At 50.4% G+C, this 19510-nt stretch overlaps 1 protein-coding gene across 8 annotated transcripts in view; it reads left to right on the forward strand.

Annotated features, from left to right (window-relative positions):
• The first annotated feature begins 11450 nt into the window (after window positions 1-11450).
• Window positions 11451-19510, forward strand: part of aldh18a1 (aldehyde dehydrogenase 18 family, member A1) — a 63288-nt gene continuing 55228 nt past the window's right edge. For 3 of the 8 annotated variants that reach the window (XM_085994093.1, XM_085994101.1, XM_085994097.1), the window contains exon 1: window positions 11460-11532. The gene's annotated coding sequence lies outside the window, so the exon portion shown is untranslated. Of the gene's footprint in view, window positions 11533-12374; window positions 12609-19510 lie in introns of those variants that run through there. The other 5 variants (XM_085994099.1, XM_085994100.1, XM_085994098.1 and 2 more) reach the window with 5 other exon arrangements.

Raw genomic sequence — 19510 nt, forward strand, 5'->3', positions numbered from 1 at the left:
AGTGGTAGAGGTCGCGGGTTTGGAAGGTGCTGTTGAAGGAGCTTTGGCGAGTTGCTGCAGTGCATCTTGTAGATGGTACACACTGCAGCCACAGTGCGCCGGTGGTGGAGGGAGTGAATGTTGAAGGTGGTGGATGGAGTGCCAATCAAGCGGGCTGCTTTATCCTGAATGTTGTCGAGCTTCTTGAGTGTTGTTGGAGCTGCACTCATCCAGGCAAGTGGAGAGTATTCCATCACACTCCTGACTTGTGCCTTGTAGATGGTGGAAAGGCTTATATTCTATGTCTCGGCTAATGAAGGCAAGTATCCCATATGCCTTTTTAACCACCTTATCCACCTGTTCTGCTGCCTTCAGGGATCTATGTACATGCACACCAAGGTCCCTCTGATCCTCTGTCTTTCCTAGGGTCTTACCATTCATTGTGTATTCCCTTGCCTTGTTAGTCCGTCCACTCGTTGCGTAAATAAGTTTTTCCTCATGTCGCCTTTGGTTCTTTTGCCAATCACCTTAAATCTGTGTCCTCTGGTTCTTGACCCTTCCACTGATGGGAACAGTTTGTATCTACTCTGTCTAGACCCCTTATGCTTTGGAACACCTTTATCAAATCTCCTCTCAACCTCTCTGCTCTAAGGAGAACAACCCCAACTTCTCTAGTCTATCCATGTAACTGAAGTCCCTCATCCCCGGAATCATTCTCATAAATCTTTTCTGCACCCTCTTTTAAGCCTTCACCGCCTTCCAAAAGTGCGGTGCCCAGAATTGGATGCAATTTTCCAGTTGAGGCCAAACCAGTGTTTTATACAGGTTCATTGTAACTTCCTTGCTTTTGTACTCTATGCCTCTATTTATGGAGCCCAGGATCTTGTATGCTTTTTTAACCGCTTTCTCAACCTGCCTTGCCACCTTCTACGATTTGTGCACATATACCCCCAGGTCTCTCTGTTCGTGCGCCCCCTTTAGGATTGTACCCTTTAGTTTATATTGCCTCTCCTCGTTCTTCCTACCAAAATGTATCACTTTGCACTTTTCTGCGTTAAATTTCATCTGCCACGTGTCCGCCTATTTCACCAGCCTGTCTCCGTCTTCTTAAATTATGGCTGATCTTCACCCACAACTCCACTTTCCTGCTGTGGTGTATGTAACCTGTTCCACCTTAAGAGAACTTAAGCCTGTTCCACCTTAAGAGATGTACTACTTTCTCTGGCTGCTGTATACGTAATACCGGTGGTGACCACCGGTATATAAGTACTGTGTAGTGATATTGCTGTTAGTATAGCCCTGACCTCCAACTAGTAAAGACCTGTTGAAACGTTATTCTTGTAGTCTGTGTCAGTAATTAATCTTAAATACAACTAGAACACACAGACTTAACAGTGGCGACGAGTCCGATTCTTACCCTGCGGCAGTTTATATCCACGGCGGCTTCGTCCACAGAACGGGCATCGAAGAGAGGCATCCACCCTCATCACCCTGCTGGAAGACACGTCGCGCGGCAGGCATCGAGAACCCGGAGTGCAGAAGATATCCTGAACTCGAAGCCTCTGATGCGCCATCAATTACTCAAAAGACTGAGGTTGAGCGAGTAACAATCAGGCTTTTATTAACTAAAGAATGAAGGTCTTGTCTCGAGTGGTCGACCCGTCCAGAATACTAAGGGACTGGGAGGTAGTCACTTATATACCTGGAATAGTGGGAGGAGTCAGCCGAGGCATGTCCAGACCTGTACCTAGTGGAATACACATACTTCTACAGACAGGTATAACAGTGGTTTACCACATTCACCCCTTGTTTAAAAATGAGTCCGGCGGGGTGAAGTGTATTTAAAAGTTCGTGTATTGGAGTCTCTCCGGAGGTCTTGTCTGCCGCTGTGATCGACGTGGCGACAGCAGGGGTGGTGGAGCTTCTGACGTTGTGTCCCGTGTAGGCTGGGGCCCTGGAGTGTAGTCCTCGTGGGTGACGGTCCAAGGCGAGCCGGCTGCTGGGGTTGGATATCGGGTCGTGGGGGGGGGGGGGTGGTGGGTGGTAATGGGTAGTGGGTTACAGCGGTCCCCGAGGGTGCGAGGTCTCGTATGGAGACTGTGTCCTCCCGCCCTACAGCGGTCCCCGAGGGTGCGAGGTCTCATATGGAGACTGTGTCCTCCCGCCCGTCCGGGTACGCAATGTAAGCGTACTGGGGGTTGGCGTGGAGGAGGTCGACCCTCTCGACCAGGGGGTCCGTTTTATTGGCCCTTGCGTGTCTTCTCAGTAGTACCGGCCCTGGGGACGTCAGCCATGGCGGTAACGATGTCCCCGATGTGGACTTCCTTGGGAAGACAAACATTTTCTCGTGAGGGGTGGCATTGGTGGCAGTGCAGAGCAGTGACCGAATCGAGTGGAGCGCATCGGGGAGCACCTCCTGCCAGCGGGAGGTCGGAAGGCCCCTAGACTTTAAGGCTAGTAGGGCGGCCTTCCAAACTGTTGCATTCTCTCTTTCCACCTGTCCGTTCCCCCGGGGGTTGTAACTGGTGGTCCTGCTTGTGGCTATACCCCTAGCGAGCAGGTACTGGCGGAGTTCGTCACTCATAAACGATGAGCCCCGGTCGCTATGGATATAGCTGGGGAAACCGAACAGGGTGAAGAGGCTGTTCAGAGATTTAATGACCGTGGCACTGGTCATGTCCGAGCAGGGGATAGCGAACGGGAAACGGGAGTACTCGTCAATGATGTTGAGGAAGTACACATTGCGGTCGGAGGAGGGGAGAGGCCCTTTAAAATCGACGCTCAGGCGTTCGAAAGGGCGAGTGGCTTTTATCAGGTGGGTTCTGTCTGGTCTATAAAAGTGCGGTTTGCACTCAGCGCAGACTTGGCAGTTCTTGGTCATGGTCCTGACCTCCTCGATGGAGTAAGGCAGGTTGCGGGCCTTGATGAAGTGGAAGAACCTGGTGACCCCCGGGTGGCAGAGGTCATTGTGGAGGGCCCTCAGCCTATCGATCTGCGCGCTGGCGCAGGTGCCACGTGATAGGGCATCTGGGGGTTCACTGAGCTTCCCAGGCCGGTACAAGATCTCGTAGTTGTAGGTGGAAAGTTCGATTCTCCACCTCAAGATCTTGTCATTTTTGATTTTGCCCCTCTGCTTGTTGTTGAACATAAAAGCAACTGAACGCTGGTCAGTGAGCAGGGTAAATCGTTTTCCGGCCAGGTAGTGCCTCCAATGACGCACAGCCTCCACAATAGCCTGGGCCTCCTTCTCGACCGCGGAGTGTCTGGTCTCCGGGCCCTGGAGGGTTCGTGAGAAGAATGCCACAGGTCTCCCCGCCTGATTAAGGGTGGCGGCCAGAGCGAAGTCGGATGCATCGCTTTCCACCTGGAAGGGGATGGATTCGTCCACTGCGTGCATGGTGGCTTTGGCAATGTCCTCCTTGATGCGGTGGAAGGCCGAGCGGGCCTCTGCCATCAGGGGAAAAGAGGTGGATTTGATCAGCGGACAGGCTTTGTCTGCATAGTAGGGGACCCACTGAGCGTAGTAGGAAAAAAACCCTAGGCACCTCTTCAGGGCTTTTAGGCAGTGGGGCAGTGGGAGTTCCATAAGGGGACGCATCCGGTCCGGGTCGGGACCGATGACCCCGTGTTCCACAACACAGCCAAGGATGGCGAGGCGGTCTGTGCGGAATATGCACTTCTCCTTGTTATATGTCAGGTTCAGGAGTTGGGCGGTGCGGAGGAATTTCTCGAGGTTTGCGTCATGGTCCTGCAAGTCCTGGCCGCAGATGGTCACATTGTCCAGGTAAGGGAAAGTGGCCTGCAGCGCGTTTTGATCGACCATCCGGTCCATCTCCCTTTGGAAGACGGAGACCCCGTTGGTAACGCCGAAGGGAACCCTAAGGAAGTGATAGAGGCGGCCGTTTGCCTCAAAAGCAGTATACTGGCGGTCTTCAGGGCGGATGGGGAGCTGGTGGTACGCTGATTTCAGGTCAATGGTCGAAAAGACGCGGTACTGCGCGATCTGGTTGACCATGTCAGCTATGCGGGGGAGTGGGTAGGCGTCCAGCAGGGTGTAGCGGTTTATTGTTTGGCTGTAGTCGATGACCAGGCATTGTTTCTCGCCGGTCTTAACGACCACAACCTGGGCTCGCCAGGGGCTGGAGCTGCCCTCAATAATCCCCTCCTTCAGGAGTCGCTCCACTTCGGTTTTGATGAAACCCTGTCCCCGGCACTGTATCGCCTGCTCTTTGTGGCGATGGGCTTACAGTCGGGGGTGAGGTTAGCAAACAGTGGGGGGGGTGGGACTCTGAGTGTGGAGAGGTTGCATCTGGTGCGCGGCGGGCAATTTGGAGGCTGCTGGCTGCGGACTGTGAGTGGGGGGAGGGGGCCACCGTACGCCATCGTAACGCTTTTGAGGTGGCACTGGAAATCCAACCCTAGTAGGACGGCAGCGCAGAGGTCGGGCAGGACCAGGAGTTTAAAATTATTGAATACAGTCCCGTCTACTACTAGTGTCAACACGCAGTAGCCGCCAATGTCCGCTGACTGGGACTCGGAGGCCATAGAAATCCGCTGGTGCGCAGGCAGGACTGGGAGAGAGCAACGCCGCACCGTGTCAGGGTGGATGAAGCTCTCTGTGCTCCCGGAGTCAAAAAGGCAGGTTATTGCATAGCCATTTACCTTAACGTCCATTTTGGACCGAGCTAGTTGGTGCGGTCTCGTTTGGTCCAGCGTAACAGAGGCCAGCGTAGGGGTCGGTGTGTCGCTGCGGGTATCAGATGGGGGGGGGGTTGGCGGTCTGCTGCGTCCCGGCTGGTGTCCAAGATGGCGGCGTCCATGATTCCCATGTGGCTGGAGTCGTCCAAGATGGCTGCTGCTGCGGTGGTTCGCACATGTCTCGGGAGGCCCAAGATGGTGGCCCGCACGGCCCACACGCGGCGCTATTGGGGGCCCAAGATGGCGGCTCGCCCGGCCCACATGCGGCGCTGCTGGCGTTCGGGGTGGCTTTGGCCTTGCAGACGCTGGCGTAGTGTCCCTTTTTCCCGCAGCCCGAGCAGGTCGCATTCTTCGCCGGGCAGCGCGCTCTGGGGTGTTTGGCCTGGCCACAGAAGTAGCATTTCTGGCCTTGGGATACTGCTGTCTGGCTTTGGGACACTGCTGCGGTAGTTGGGCCGTTGTTGGGCTGTGGCTGGGGTGGCACGGTGCTATGGGGCTGTCCTACCGTGTCCCAGGTTGTCGTTCCCCGCGGCGTCCACGGTGCAGAGGAGTAGGCATCCATGCCCCAGCTGCGTCCAGCGTTAGTGCGATTTCGGAGGCTTTGTCGAGGGTGAGGTCACTCTGCTCCAGCAGTCGCTGTCGGGTGTAGTTGGACCTGTGGCCCGCTACGAAGGCATCCCGGATCAGTTCCTCCGTGTACTTAGCGGGCATTACCGCCTTACACCCACAGGCCCGGCCAAGCACGGACAGTGCTTGGAGGTATTCCTCAGTCGATTCCCCAGGTTGTTGCTTGTGACTCCCCAGGAGGTGCCTGGCGTACACTTCGTTCACAGGGCGCGCGTACTGGGTCTTGGGGAGCTGGAGGGCGTCTGTGTACGAGGTCGCGTCCTGGATGACTGAGTACACTCGGTGGTTCACCTTGGAGATCAGGACAGTTTGTCCGCATCCGTTGTGACCGCAGTGGAGGCAGTCAGGAATGTCTCGAAGCACATGAGCCAGTGAGCAAACTTGGTGGAAGCGTCCGCTTCCCGACTGTCCAGGTCCAGGCATGCTGGTGTGAGGATCTTCTCCATTATAAAAATTTAGTTAATAAAATTGATGCGCCATCAATTACTCAAAAGACTGAGGTTGAGCGAGTAACAATCAGGCTTTTATTAACTAAAGAATGAAGGTCTTGTCTCGAGTGGTCGACCCGTCCAGAATACTAAGGGACTGGGAGGTAGTCACTTATATACCTGGAATAGTGGGAGGAGTCAGCCGAGGCATGTCCAGACCTGTACCTAGTGGAATACACATACTTCTACAGACAGGTATAACAGTGGTTTACCACAGCCTCCATCAGTGGCAGTCAGCTATCTTCCTTCTACCTCGGTGGTGGGTAAGCCGGTCAGCGACGCGAGCAGAAAGTCGGCCGCGTTGGCTGTACAGACGGGGAGGGAAGACGGAGGAATAAGGGCGGTGAGATCGATCGCGACCGGAGATAAGGGCCGGGCCGCATTCGGGCCAAAAGGCGCAGCGCGGGGACATCGATCGCGGCTGGTGATAAGGGCCGGGCCGCATTCGGGCCAAAAAGGCGCAGCGTCTGGGGCGACTGAAGGCGCGAGAGCCGCGGTGAAGGCGAACGCAGCCGGTGCTAATAACCGGGCTGCAAGAAGGGCTGCGAGGCGCGACATCGGGGAAGCGCGAATGCCCGAGGGAGCCGCGGTGAAGCGGAGACAGCGTTGGGGGAGTTACTAACCGCTGGGAAAGGGGAGCAGCAGCGGCACGCCAAACGCCATTGCAGCCAGCGGGTGAATAAGGCGAGCGCGGGAAAGACCGCCAAGCGCGGGAAACCGCCATTTTGTAGGCGGAGGACAAAGACAAGAGCGGGAAGCCGCCATCTTGGAAGAAGGGAAATCACTAAAAAAAAAATTGCAATGATGCCTAAACATTGGAACATTAATACCTTTGATAGCGACATCGAAGATTGGGCCACGTATGTAGAACGCATACAAAATTATTGTAAAGCAAATAAAATCCCAGATGATGAGAAAGCACTAACTTTATTAAACTTAATGGGTGCGAAGACATACCGGCAATTGAAACACCTTTTATCACCAGATGAACTGGCGGAGAAGACGTTCGAGGAGATTGTTACTGTCCTGAGAAATCATCTAAACCCCACGCCGCTGATGCTAGCGGAACGATTTAAATTTGACAGCAGAAAGCAGCTGAAAGATGAAAGCAATGCTGAATATTTAATGGAATTGCGTAAGCTAGCAAAGTACTGTCAGTTTGGAACGGGACTAACAGATGCGCTAAGAGATAAATTTGTGTGTGGATTATTAAAAGAAGATACACAAAAGCGACTGCTCGAGGAGAATGAGCTGACGCTTGAGAAAGCGGTCACTATGGCAGCATCACACGAAGCCACAGCGAGAGGCACGGCAGTAATGCAGCTACGGTCACTGGAACTCAGTACAAATCAATTGGTTTTGAGTACTGTAAAATGTTATCATTGTGGAAAGACAACGCACGATCAGAACCAGTGTTGGTTTAAAAACCAAGAATGCAGAACGTGTGGCAGGCTTGGCCACATAGCTAAAGTATGCCGGTCAGGAAAGAAGACCAGCAACAAAAAGTCACCGCAAGGAAAATACATAAAGGTACACAAGGGGACAAAGAACAGTTCGAACGAACAGAAGTCAGATTCAGACGCCAGCAGTAATGAACTGGGTAGCTTAAGAGTACATAACGTTGGTAAGGATGCAGATCTCCAGACAATTTGGGTCACTCTTCGGATAGCAGGAGTCCAAGTAAAGATGGAATTGGACACTGGATCGGCATTGACGGTCATGAATAAGAAAGATTACAAAAGGTTATTCCAACATATTCCCCTACGGGATACGGAGATTATATTGAAAACATACACGGGGCAAAGAGTGTACCCCATCGGAAAGATAGAGGTAAAAGTGGTCCACAAGGGCAAAGAAAGCCAAGTAATGGACTTATATGTGCTACCTGAAGGAGGTCCACCACTACTGGGACGGGAGTGGATTAGGAAAATGAATATGGACTGGCACTCCTTAAAGGCACTAACGGTAGATTCCGGGGAAACAGATGTCAAACCTAAACGATTGTCCAGAATATTGGATGATGCTAAAGAGGTGTTCAGCAGGGACTGGGAACACTGAGAGGAATTACGGCAAACATCAAGATTGATGAACATGCACACCCAAAATTTTTCAAAGCCAGACCGGTACCCTATGCAATACGACCTGCTGTAGAAGCGGAACTGGAAGCGCTAGAACGTTCAGGTGTACTGTCTAAGGTAGATTGGAGTGAGTGGGCTACGCCCATTGTTCCCGTTATGAAACGTCCTTCGAGCAACAAGCCAGGAGAACCAGGGAAGGTTCGCATCTGTGGAGACTTCAAGATCACCGTTAATCTGGTGCTTCACACGGTGCAGTATCCGCTTCCGCGGATTGAGGATATTTTTGCTTCGTTGTCTGGCGGGAAACACTTCACCAAGGTAGACCTGGCGCAGGCGTACTTGCAGATGGAGGTTGAAGAAGAGTCACGCCAGTACCTCACGATCAACATGCATAGAGGTTTGTACCGGTATAATAGGCTGGTTTTTGGAGTGGCATCGGCTCCAGCAATTTGGCAGAGGGCCATGGAGCAGTTATTACAGGGAATTCCAGGCACACAATGTTACCTGGACGATACTCTGATTACAGGAGATGGTGATGAAGAACACCTCGCAAACTTGGAACTGGTGCTCAACAGACTGAAAGAGTATGGACTTCGAGTTAATCGGCAGAAATGTGAGTTCTTTCAGAAGCGGATCTCGTACTGTGGTCATGTCATTGACCGGGAGGGGCTTCATAAGTCTCCTGACAAGATAGAGGCAGTTGTAAAGGCTCCCGCTCAGGATAATGTCTCTCAGTTGAGGTCGTTTCTAGGATTGATTAACTATTACCATAAGTTTCTACCGAATCTATCCACGGTACTGCACCCGCTGAACGCTCTTTTACAGAAGGGGGTACCATGGGAATGGAGCGAAAACTGTAAGAAGGCATTTCGCAAAAGCAAAGAATTGATCACCTCAGAGGAAGTGTTGGCTCACTTCAACCCGACACTGCCTATTCGGTTGGCTTGTGATGCTTCTCCATATGGTATTGGGGCAGTACTCTCACACAAGTTGCCAAATGGCACGGAAAGGCCAGCCGCGTTTGCATCCAGATCATTGACCTCCGCTGAGCGCAACTATGCGCAGATCGATAGGGAGGCTCTCAGCCTTGTATGGGGAGTGAAGAAGTTTAATCATTACCTGCAGGGCCAAAAATTCACACTTCTGACAGACCATCAGCCGTTGGTATCCATTTTTAACCCTAAGAAGGGTGTTTCAGTGATGACAGCACAGCGTCTCCAGAGATGGTCCCTTTTCCTAGGGGCACATCAATATCAAATAGAATTCAAAGGTACAAAGCAGCATGGCAATGCTGATGGGCTGTCGCGCCTGCCACTACCTGAAGAAGAAGAGACGACGAAAGTTGACCCTGTTGAGTTATTTCATTCGACCATCATCGAGTCACCAATGCAAGTATTGAAAGAGAAACCAGGAACGACCCGACACTGTCCCGAGTCTACGAGGTGACAGTGAAGGGATGGCCAACACATGGTGATCCTCTGTTACCGGCATTCTCGGCAAGGCGAGACCAGCTGTCCGTCTGCCATGGTACTTTGCCATGGTACTTTGATGTACGGGACAAGAGTGATTATTCCTCCCAAGTTAAGGGAAAGAGTTCTAAAGGAACTGCATGAAGGTCATCTGGGGGGAGTTAAGATGAAAAGTCTTGCTAGGGCTTATGTATGGTGGCCGGGTATTGACCAACAGATAGAGGAGTTGACGAAAAGCTGCGCTGGGTGCCAAAAAGTGCAAAATGCACCTCCGATCGCACCGCTACACCCATGGGAATGGCCTTCAGCCCCATGGCAATGCGTACATATTGACTTTGCTGGTCCATTCATGGACTCCATGTTCCTAATTGCGGTGGACGCACATTCCAAATGGCCAGAAGTGATCAAGATGAATACCACTACTTCAGAAAAGACAATTGCGGTGTTAAGAACAATATTCGCAAGGAACGGATTGCGAGAACAGATATGTTCGGACAACGGACCACAGTTCGTGTCGGAAGAATTCCAAAAATTCTTAAAGAAGAATGGGGTGAAACATTATACCTCTGCCCCATATCATCCGGCGACAAACGGGTTGGCCGAGAGATTTGTCCAAACATTCAAAAAGGCAATAAAGGCCATGAACGATGATCAGATTCCGCTACAACACAAGGTGGACAATTTCCTAATGGCATATCGAAACGCCGCTCATGCAGTAACTAACCAAAGTCCTGCCATGATGTTTTATAACAGGAGGTTGCGGTCCAGGTTGGACTTGTTAAAACCAAATGTGCGGAGGGAAGTGGAAAACAAACAATTCCGGCATATTAATAACAAGACCACTCGAAGTTTCGACGTAGGACAACCAGTGTTGGCAAGGGACTATGGAAATGAAAAATGGCAGTCCGGAACAATTCGGGCCAGACAAGGACCTCTGATGTACACAGTAGATATTGGTAACAATGTGATAAGGCGTCATGCGGATCAACTGGTAGAATCGAGAGCAAGGGTCGAACCCATGGTTGCGACAGAGACAACTGTGGAAGACGTTAATGAACCTGAAGCATCTACCTCGGCAGGGAATGTACCTGATGATGACGTCCAATACATAGGAAACCAACTAGAGGAGTCACCTCAGCAACAAGAATCAGAGACCACTGAAAGGCGTTATCCAACCCGAATCAGAAGGCCTCCTGAGAGACTGAACCTTTGAACTGTTTATACCTGAAGTTATATATGTATATATGTTATTACGTTATGTTAAATGGGGATATGACTGTTAAGCTAAAAAAGGAGGATTGTGGTGTATGTAACCTGTTCCACCTTAAGAGAACTTAAGCCTGTTCCACCTTAAGAGATGTACTACTTTCTCTGGCTGCTGTATACGTAATACCGGTGGTGACCACCGGTATATAAGTACTGTGTAATGATATTGCTGTTAGTATAGCCCTGACCTCCAACTAGTAAAGACCTGTTGAAACGTTATTCTTGTAGTCTGTGTCAGTAATTAATCTTAAATACAACTCGAACACACAGACTTAACACCTGCCATACCTCCATATCCCTTGATTCCTCCTAGAGTCCAAAAATCTATCTCACCCTTGATTCAACGACTCAGCATCCACAGCCCTTTGGGGTAGAGAATTCCAAAGATTCACCACCCTCTGGGTGAAGAAATTCCTCCTCATCTCAGTCCTAAATGGCCGACCCCTTATCCTGAGACCCCCAAGTTCTAGACTCTCCAGCCAGGGAAAACAGCCTCTCAGCATCTACCCTGTCAATCCCACCTCAGAATCTTATATGTTTCAATGAGATCACCTCTCATTCTTCTAAACTCCACAGAGTATCGGCCCATTCTACTCAATCTCTCATCATAGGACAGCCCTCTCCTCCCAGAAATCAATCTAGTGAACCTTTGCTGCACCCCTTAAGCCCCATCCCTCCAGGCCCAACTCTCGGGGTGTTGGGGGGGAGCAATGGCTGGGTCTTTTGTCCGGGGTGTCTCTGCCACTCCCTGGCTTGCCCCCCACCCCAGGCTGGGCCTTGAACAACCTCTCCCCTCCCCACCCCGTGACCTTTGCCCTCGGTGTCCGTTATTTCTCCGAGTTCCCGCCTTCCCCCCCAGGCGCGCGCCCGCTGACTAATGGCGGCTGGCGGGGCCGCGCTCGGGTCACAGACAGACGGCGCCGGTCGGTGAGTGAGGTCGGGGGGAGGGACACAACGAGGGAGCCGAGGCCAAGACCCCGCGGGCCGGGGCAGATGCACGGTGACCGGGGCCACTCGGCCCTGATGGGAGTGTGAGGAGCGGCGAGGCTGAGGTTGAGGGGCCCGCACCGGCAGAAAGCCTGGCCCTGAGCGGGTGGAGCAGCGACACTGACGGTAGCAGCGGCCCGGGAGCAGCAGCGGCTCCGAGCGGCCTCGGACACCGGCCCACCTCCCCCAGCCCGGGAGGCAGAGCCCAGGAACCGGCCATTCGGTCGGTGCTGGCTTCCTCCCGCTCCCCACACAACACCGACCGCACCTCACAAACACCCCGGCTCTGAAGCGCGGTGGGACGGCCTGAGGTGGGGAAGGCGCTGAAGAAATGCAAGATCTTCCTTCAATACCCTCCACACCTGCCCTTCTTCCTCTGGGACGCATCCAGCTTCTGTGCCGATGCTCTCTGCTTCAGCCACTCCATGTGGCAGCGAGCTCCACATTCTCACCACTCTTTAAAGAAATTGCCCCTGATCTCTTCATTGGCTAGGTTAATATACTTATGCCCCTTGTTCTAGACTCAGCCACAGTGGAAACAGTTACTCCACAGCAGTCCTTGAGGTTCCAGCCTCTGTTTAAGCACCATCAACAAGATTAGAAATTCCGTAACTCTTGTGTCCAAGGTTGCTGACTTGCTGCTAATGGCCACATTACAACAAATAACAGTGATTTCAATTTCCTGAACCAGTTAATGAATCACCCATTGTGTTGGTAAAATTGGCTGAGTGTCTGGAAATGTATATTAGTTTCTATAGAGAGTTGTGTTTAATTGTTGGTAGGAATCGAACACCAAAGCTGGAATGGACAGGTGCAGGGCTGACCGTGAGGCTGACACTGGTGGACAATGTGACTGAGAGATGGACGCTTGAGCTCGGAGCACCATCCAGAAAGGGCCAGGAACTCTGAAATAACAACAGAAAATGATGGAAACAATCAGCAGGTCAAGTAGCATCAAAGAGAGAGAAAAAGAGTTAAAGTTTCAGGTCGAGGACCTTTTGTCGGAACTGGAAAAGGTTAGAGAAGTAACAGATTCTTAAGCAAGTGCAGGGACAAGGAGGAGGGGAGGAAAGAATAAAGGGAGGGAGTGAAAGGCTGGAAGGCAGGAGAGATTGACTGACAAAAGGGATGATCGTGCAAGGCAAAAAGAGACGGTAATAGGACAAGTTAAGAAACAAACTATGACAATGGCAGAATCATGAACAGCTACCATGTGAGAAAAAATAGGGGCCGAGGTTATAGTCTGAAATTGTTGAACTCGATGTTGAGCCCAGAAGGCTGTAAAGTGCCTAATCGAAAGATGAGGTGCTGTTTCTCGAGCTTACGTTGAGCTTCGGTGGAACAATGTAAGAGGCCGAGGACAGAGAGATCAGAGTGGGAGTGGAACGGACCGGAAGCTTGGGGTCATGCTTACGGACTGAACGGAGGTGTTCCACGAAGTGGTCACCCAATCTGCATTTGGTCTCTCCAATGTAGAGGAGGCCACATCGTGAGCAGCGAATACAGTACTAGATTACAAGAAGTACAAGTAAATCGCTGTTTCACCTGGAAGGAGAGTTTGGGGCCCTGGACAGTGAGAAGGTGGGAGGTAAAAGGGCAGGTGTTGCATCTCCTGCGCTTGCACAGGAAGGTGCCTTGGGAAGGGGTGACAGAGGAGTGGACCAAGGTGTCGCAGAGGGAGTGGTCCCTTCGGAATGCTGATAAGGGAGGGGAGGGGAAGATGTATTTGGTGGTGGGATCCTGCTGGAGATGGCGGAGGATGATCTGCTGAATGTGGAGGCTGGTGGGGTGAAAGGTGAAGACAAGGGGAACCCTATCGTGGTTCTGGAAGGGAAGGGGTGAGAGCAGAAGTGCGGGAAACGGAACGGACACGGTCGAGGGCCATGTCAACCACGGTAGAGGGGAATCCTCGGTTGAGGAAAAAGGAAGATGTATTGGAAACACTAGTATGGAACTCTGATCCAGGTTGGCAGATGGATGGATGAATGGATGGACGAGACGGGAATCCTAGCCACAAGAGTTGGGATGGAACAGAAACATGCACAGATTAATAGAAGTGTAGGATCGGGCTTAAAGCCAGACATAATGGGGTTGATTTTAACTCCCCCGGCCCAGTGAGAATGGTGGTGTGGGTCGGTTAAGATTGGGCTGAGGCCACACTGTTTCCACTTGGTGACATAACATCTGCTGCAGGTCACAGTGCGCCACATTTAAATTGTGGCCCGATGGCGTCATCGGTGCTGCGACGTGATTTTCACCACGACTCGGGGAGATCCACCCCAGCGTCAAACAAGGCGGATGCAGCAGAGTGGCCAGAGGAGGCCACAATAAGCGAGATTTTCTATTCTTCGGTCAAAATCCTTGGGAGTCAGGAAGATCAGGAAGAAATCCTTGGGACTCTCTTGACCCATCCCTCCCTCTCCCTCCTCACAGCACTTGGCGTATGCCAGGACCAGTTCCCTGAGGCCCCCAGTTACAGCCGGCTCCCGCCTCAATTCTTGCTTCTGCCCGCCGGCCTTGTCATTCCCATCGGCTTCGAGCTGGACACTGATCTCAATTCTTCGAATGTGGCCCTTCAGTTAAAATCAGCCGAGACTACATGTCCCCGGACTCCCGGGATCGCTGCCTGCTGTGGAGCTCATGATCACCATGCCCCCGACTTAAAATCGGGGTCGATGAATGAGTGTTTCCAATTCAATGGTTGGGGCACAGTCGTCACCTCCAGATAATAAGAGGAGGAGCTCGTCCTTGTTTTCAATCCCTCCGTAGCCTCGCCCCTCCCTATCTCTAACTTCCTCCGGCCCTACAGCCCTCCGAGATCTCCGTGCTCCTCCAGTTCTGGCCTCTTGCACATCCCCGATTTTCATCGCTCCACCATTGGCGGCTGTGCCTTCAGCTGCCTGGGCCCTAGGCTCTGGAATTCCCTCCCTAACCCCTCTCCCGCACTCTCCTCCTTTTAAGATGCTCCTTCAGGCCTACCTCTTTGACCAAGCTTTCGGTCACAGAATCATTGAATTGTTACAGCACAGAAGGAGGCCATTTGGCCCGTTGAGTTCGTACCGGCTCTCTGCAAGAGCACTTCAGCTAGTCCCACTCCCCTGCCCTTTCCCTATAGCCCTGCAATTTTTTTTCCTTCAGATACTTATCCAATTCCCTTTTGAAAGCCACGATTGAATCGGCCTCCACCACCCTTTCAGGCAGTGCCTTCCAGATCATCGCTGCGTAAATAAGTTTTTCCTCATGTCGCCTTTGGTTCTTTTGCCAATCACCTTAAATCTGTGTCCTCTGGTTCTCGACCCTTCTGCCAATGGGAACAGTTTCTCTCTACTCTGTTCAGACCCCTCATGATTTTGAACACCTCTATCAAATCTCCGCTCAACCTTCTCTGCTCTAAGGAGAACAACCCTAGCTTTTCCAGTTTATCCACGTAACTGAAGTCCCTTATTCCTTGGAACCATTCTTGTCAATTTTTTCTGCACCCTCTCTTAAGGCCTTCACATCCTTCCTAAAGTGCGTTGCTCAGAATTGGACACAATACTCCACTTGGGGCTGGCCAGTGTTTTATAAAGGTCCATCATAACTTCCTTGCTTTTGTACTCTATGCCTCTATTTATGAAGCCCAGGATCCTGTATGCTTTTTTAACTTTTCTCAACCTGCCCTGCCACCTTCAACGATTTGTGCACATATACCCCAGGTTTCTCTGTTCTTGCACCCACTTTAGGATTGTACCCTTTAGTTTATATTGCCTCTCCTTGTTCTTCCTACCAAAATGTATCACTTCGCACTTTTCAGTGTTAAATTTCATCTGCCACGTGTCCGCCTATTCCACCAGCCTGTTTATGTCCTCTTGAAGTCTATCACTATCCTCCTCACTGTTGATTATACTTCCAAGTTTTGTGTCCTCTGCAAATTTTGAAATTGTGCCCTGTACACCCAAGTCCAAGTCATTAATATATATCAAGAAAAGCAGTGGTCCTATTGCTGACCCCTGGGGAACACCACTGTGTACCTTCCTCCAGTCCGAAAAACAACTGTTCACCACTACTCTCTGTTTCCTGTCACTTAGCCAATTTCGTATCCATGCTGCCACTGTCCCTTTTATTCCATGGGCTTCAACTTTGCTGGCAAGCCTATTATGTGGCACTTTATCCAATGCCTTTTGGAAGTCACCTGCCCTAATATCTCCTTGTGACTTGGTGGCAAATTTTGTTTGATGATGCTCCTGTGAAGCGCCTTGGGACATTTTACTATGTTAATGGCTCTATATAAGTGCAAGTTGTTGGAATATCGACCTTGACAGAGGGCAGTGGAATGTACCTGAGCAGGACAAGAGCATAAAACTGGAGAAACACAGACTTACAGAATCAAAACGCCTTCCCCAATAAACCGATCTGACCCTGGCAAATGAGTGAATGAGAGACGAGCATAGGAATGGAAATGGCTGGGGGAGAGAGAGAGAGAGAGGAGCGCGAGCGATAACAAGCACACACCTGGAGCTGGAGAGTGAAAGACAACAGAAGTGGTTTTCTAACAGACAGCAAGCGAGATGTAACCTACACAAGTAAACGTAATCTGATGTAGAAATGTTCGATAGAGAAGCTGGGGTCGTTCTCCTTAAAGCAGAGAAGCTTCAGGGGAGATTTGACAGAGGTGTTCAAAATCATGAAGGTTTTTGACAGAGTAAATAAGGAGAAACTGTTCCTGTTGGCGGAAGGGTTGCTAACCAGAGGACACAGATTTAAGGTGAGTGGCAAAAGAACTAGAGGCGACATGAGGAAACATTTTTTTTTACAGCGAGTTATTATGATCTGGAACGCGCTGTCTGAAAGGGCGGTGGAAGCAGATTCAATAGTAACTTTCAAAAGGGAATTGGATAAATACTTGAAGGGAAAAAATTTAGAGCTATGGGGAAAGCACAGGGCAGTGGGACTAATTGGATAGCCCTACCAAAGAGCCGGCACAGGCACGATGGACTGAATGGCTTCCTTCTGTGCTGTATCATTCTATGATTCTACGTGTGTAACATACACACAGGCTGATGTATTAGAGAAGATGTATAAAGGCTTGCCATATTTTTCCAATCTTCCCTAGATGCGAGGGAGATGCCTGAGGATTGGAAAGTGGCAAATGTGGCACCATTGTTCAAGAAAGGGTGTAAGGACAATCCTAGTAACTACAGGCCGGTCAGTTTAACATCAGTGGTGGGTAAAGTTTTAGAAACAATAACCAAGAAAAAAATTAACAGGCATTTGGAGAGATTTAAGCTAATTAAGGAGAGCCAACACTGGTTTGTAAAAGGTAGATCGTGTTTGACTAATCTAATTGAATTTTTTGAAGAAGGGAATGCAATGGATGTTGTCTACATGGATTTTCGGAAGGCGTTTGACAAAGTACCACATAGAAGGCTGGTTAACAAAATTGAGGCTCATGGAATAGGCGGTCAGTGGCAGCTTGGATAAGGAATTGGCTTAAGGACAGAAAACAGCGAGTTGTGGTAATTGGCTGTTTTTCAGGCTGGAGGATGGTAGACTGGTGTTCCCCAAGGGTCAGTTGGGGCCACTAAACTTGGGGGTGTGGCAAACAGTGATGATACCAATCGACTGCAACAGGACATAGAAAGGCTAGCAGAATGGGCAGACAAGTGGCAGATGGAATTTAATACAAAGAAGTGTGAGGTGATGCATTTTGGCAGAAGGAACAGGGAGAGGCAATATACACTTAATGGCACAGTTTTAAAGAGTGTGCAGGGACAGAGGGACCAGGGAGTTGATGTGCACAGGTCCCTGAAGGTGGCAGGACATAATTGAGAGAGTGGTTAACTAAGTATAGGGGATCTTGGGCTTCATATATTGAGTACAAAAGTAGAGAAGTTATGCTGAACCTTTATAAAGCGCTGGTTTGGCCCCAACTGGAGTATTGTGCCCAGTTCTGGTCACCACACTTTAGGAAGGATGTGAAGGCACTTGAGAAGGTGCAGAGGAGATTTACCAGAATGGTTCCGGGGATGGGGGATCTTAGCTACAAGGGCAGGTTGGAGAAGCTGGATTTGTTTTCATTAGAGCAAAGGAGGTTGAGGGGTGATTTGATCGAGGTGTACAAGATTATGACGGGTTTGGATAGGCTAGATGGGGAAAGGCTGTTCCCACTAGTTGATGGTACAAGGACTAGGAGACACAGATTTAAGGTTTTGGGCAAGTGATACTGGGGGGATGTGAGGAAAAACTTTTTTACGCAGCGAGTGGTGAGGACCTGGAACTCGCTGCTGACGGAAGTGGTGGAAGCGGAGACACTCAATGTTTTCAAGGGGAGACTGGATAGGCACTTGAGGGAAATAAACTTGCAGGGCTACGGGGATAGAGCGGGGGAATGGGACTGACTGGATTGATGTACAGAGAGCCGGCACAGACTCGATGGGCCGAATGGCCTCTTTCTGTACTGTTATGACTCTATAAGATCAATAGCATTCAGAGAGCTAATAAATTAAGTGGATGGCCTGAACCAGGACACTGGTAGTGTAAAACCTACACCGTGAATGAGATTGGTGGACCTCCTTGTGGGACTGCTCCTGGGCCTGGCCAAAGTGGCCATCAACTGCTGCAGGCAGCGGGCGGTCAAGCGGGTCGTTCGGCCCGACTGCCTGCCTCTCTTCCATGGCCATGTTCGCGCCCTGGAGATGGAGCACGCGGTGTCCGCTGGCATGCTCGAGGCCTTCCGCGACTGGTGGGCACCGCAGGGATTGGAGTACATCATCACCCCGGCCAACCAAATTTCAATTTAATTTGTTTAGTTTCATTAAATGTTTTATTAGTTTCAGTATATTTGTTTATGGGTTGCTCAGTGATTGGCACTTTGTGTACAATTTTGGTCTTATCTAAGGAAGGATATACTTACCATAGAGGGAGTGCAACGAAGGTTCACGAGATTGATTCCTGGGATGGCGGGACTGTCGTATGAGAAGAGAAAGTTGGGTGGGAATGTAAGTTGTGAGGACGATGCAAAGAGGCTTCAAGGGGATATAGACAAGCTAAGTGAGTGGGCAAGAACATGGCAAATGGAATATAATGTGAAGTTACCCACTTTGGTACGAAAAATAGAAAAGCAGAGTATTTTTTAAATGGTGAGAGATTGGGAAATATTGGTGTTCAGAGGAACCTGGGTGTCCTTGTACACTAATCACTGCAAGTTAACATGCAGGTACAGCAAGCAATTAGGAAAGCAAATGGTATGTTGGCCTTTATTACAAGAGGATTTGAGTATAAGAGTAAAGACATCTTACTGCAATTATATAGGGCCCTGTTGAGACCGCACCTGGAGTATTGTGTATAGTTTTGGTCTCCTTACTGAAGGAAGGATATACTTGCCATAGAGGGAGTGCAACGAAGGTTCACGAAATTGATTCCTGGGCTGGCGGGACTGTCGTATGAGAAGAGATTGAGTAAACTAGACCTGTATTCTCTTGAATTCAGAAGAATGAGAGGGGATCTCATTGAAGCATACAAAATTATTACAGGGCTTGATGGGGTGGATGCTGGGAGAATGTTTCCCTTGGCTGGGGAGTCTAGAACCAGGGGCCACAGCCTCAGGATAAAGGGTAGGCCATTCAGGACTGAGATGAGAAGAAATTTCTTCACACAGAGGGTGGTGAATCTTTGGAATTCTCTACCCCAGAGGGCTGTGGAGGCTCGGTCATTGGGTATATTCAAAACAGAAGTCGATAGATTTCTGACTAGTAAGGGCATCAAGGGATATGGCGATAGGGCCGGTGAATGGAGTTGAGGCAGATCAGCCATGATCTCATTGAATGGCGGAGCAGGCTCGAAGGGCCGAATGGCCTACTCCTCCTATTTCTTATGTTCTTTGGCTGATGTGGAAAAGGAAAGAAACTGATTGACCATAGATTGAAAATCTGGTCAGTGC

This window comes from Somniosus microcephalus, chromosome 8 (genome assembly GCF_052327205.1).
Source record: "Somniosus microcephalus isolate GS21.2 chromosome 8, FLI_Smic_1.0, whole genome shotgun sequence".
Classification (NCBI taxonomy): domain Eukaryota; kingdom Metazoa; phylum Chordata; class Chondrichthyes; order Squaliformes; family Somniosidae; genus Somniosus; species Somniosus microcephalus.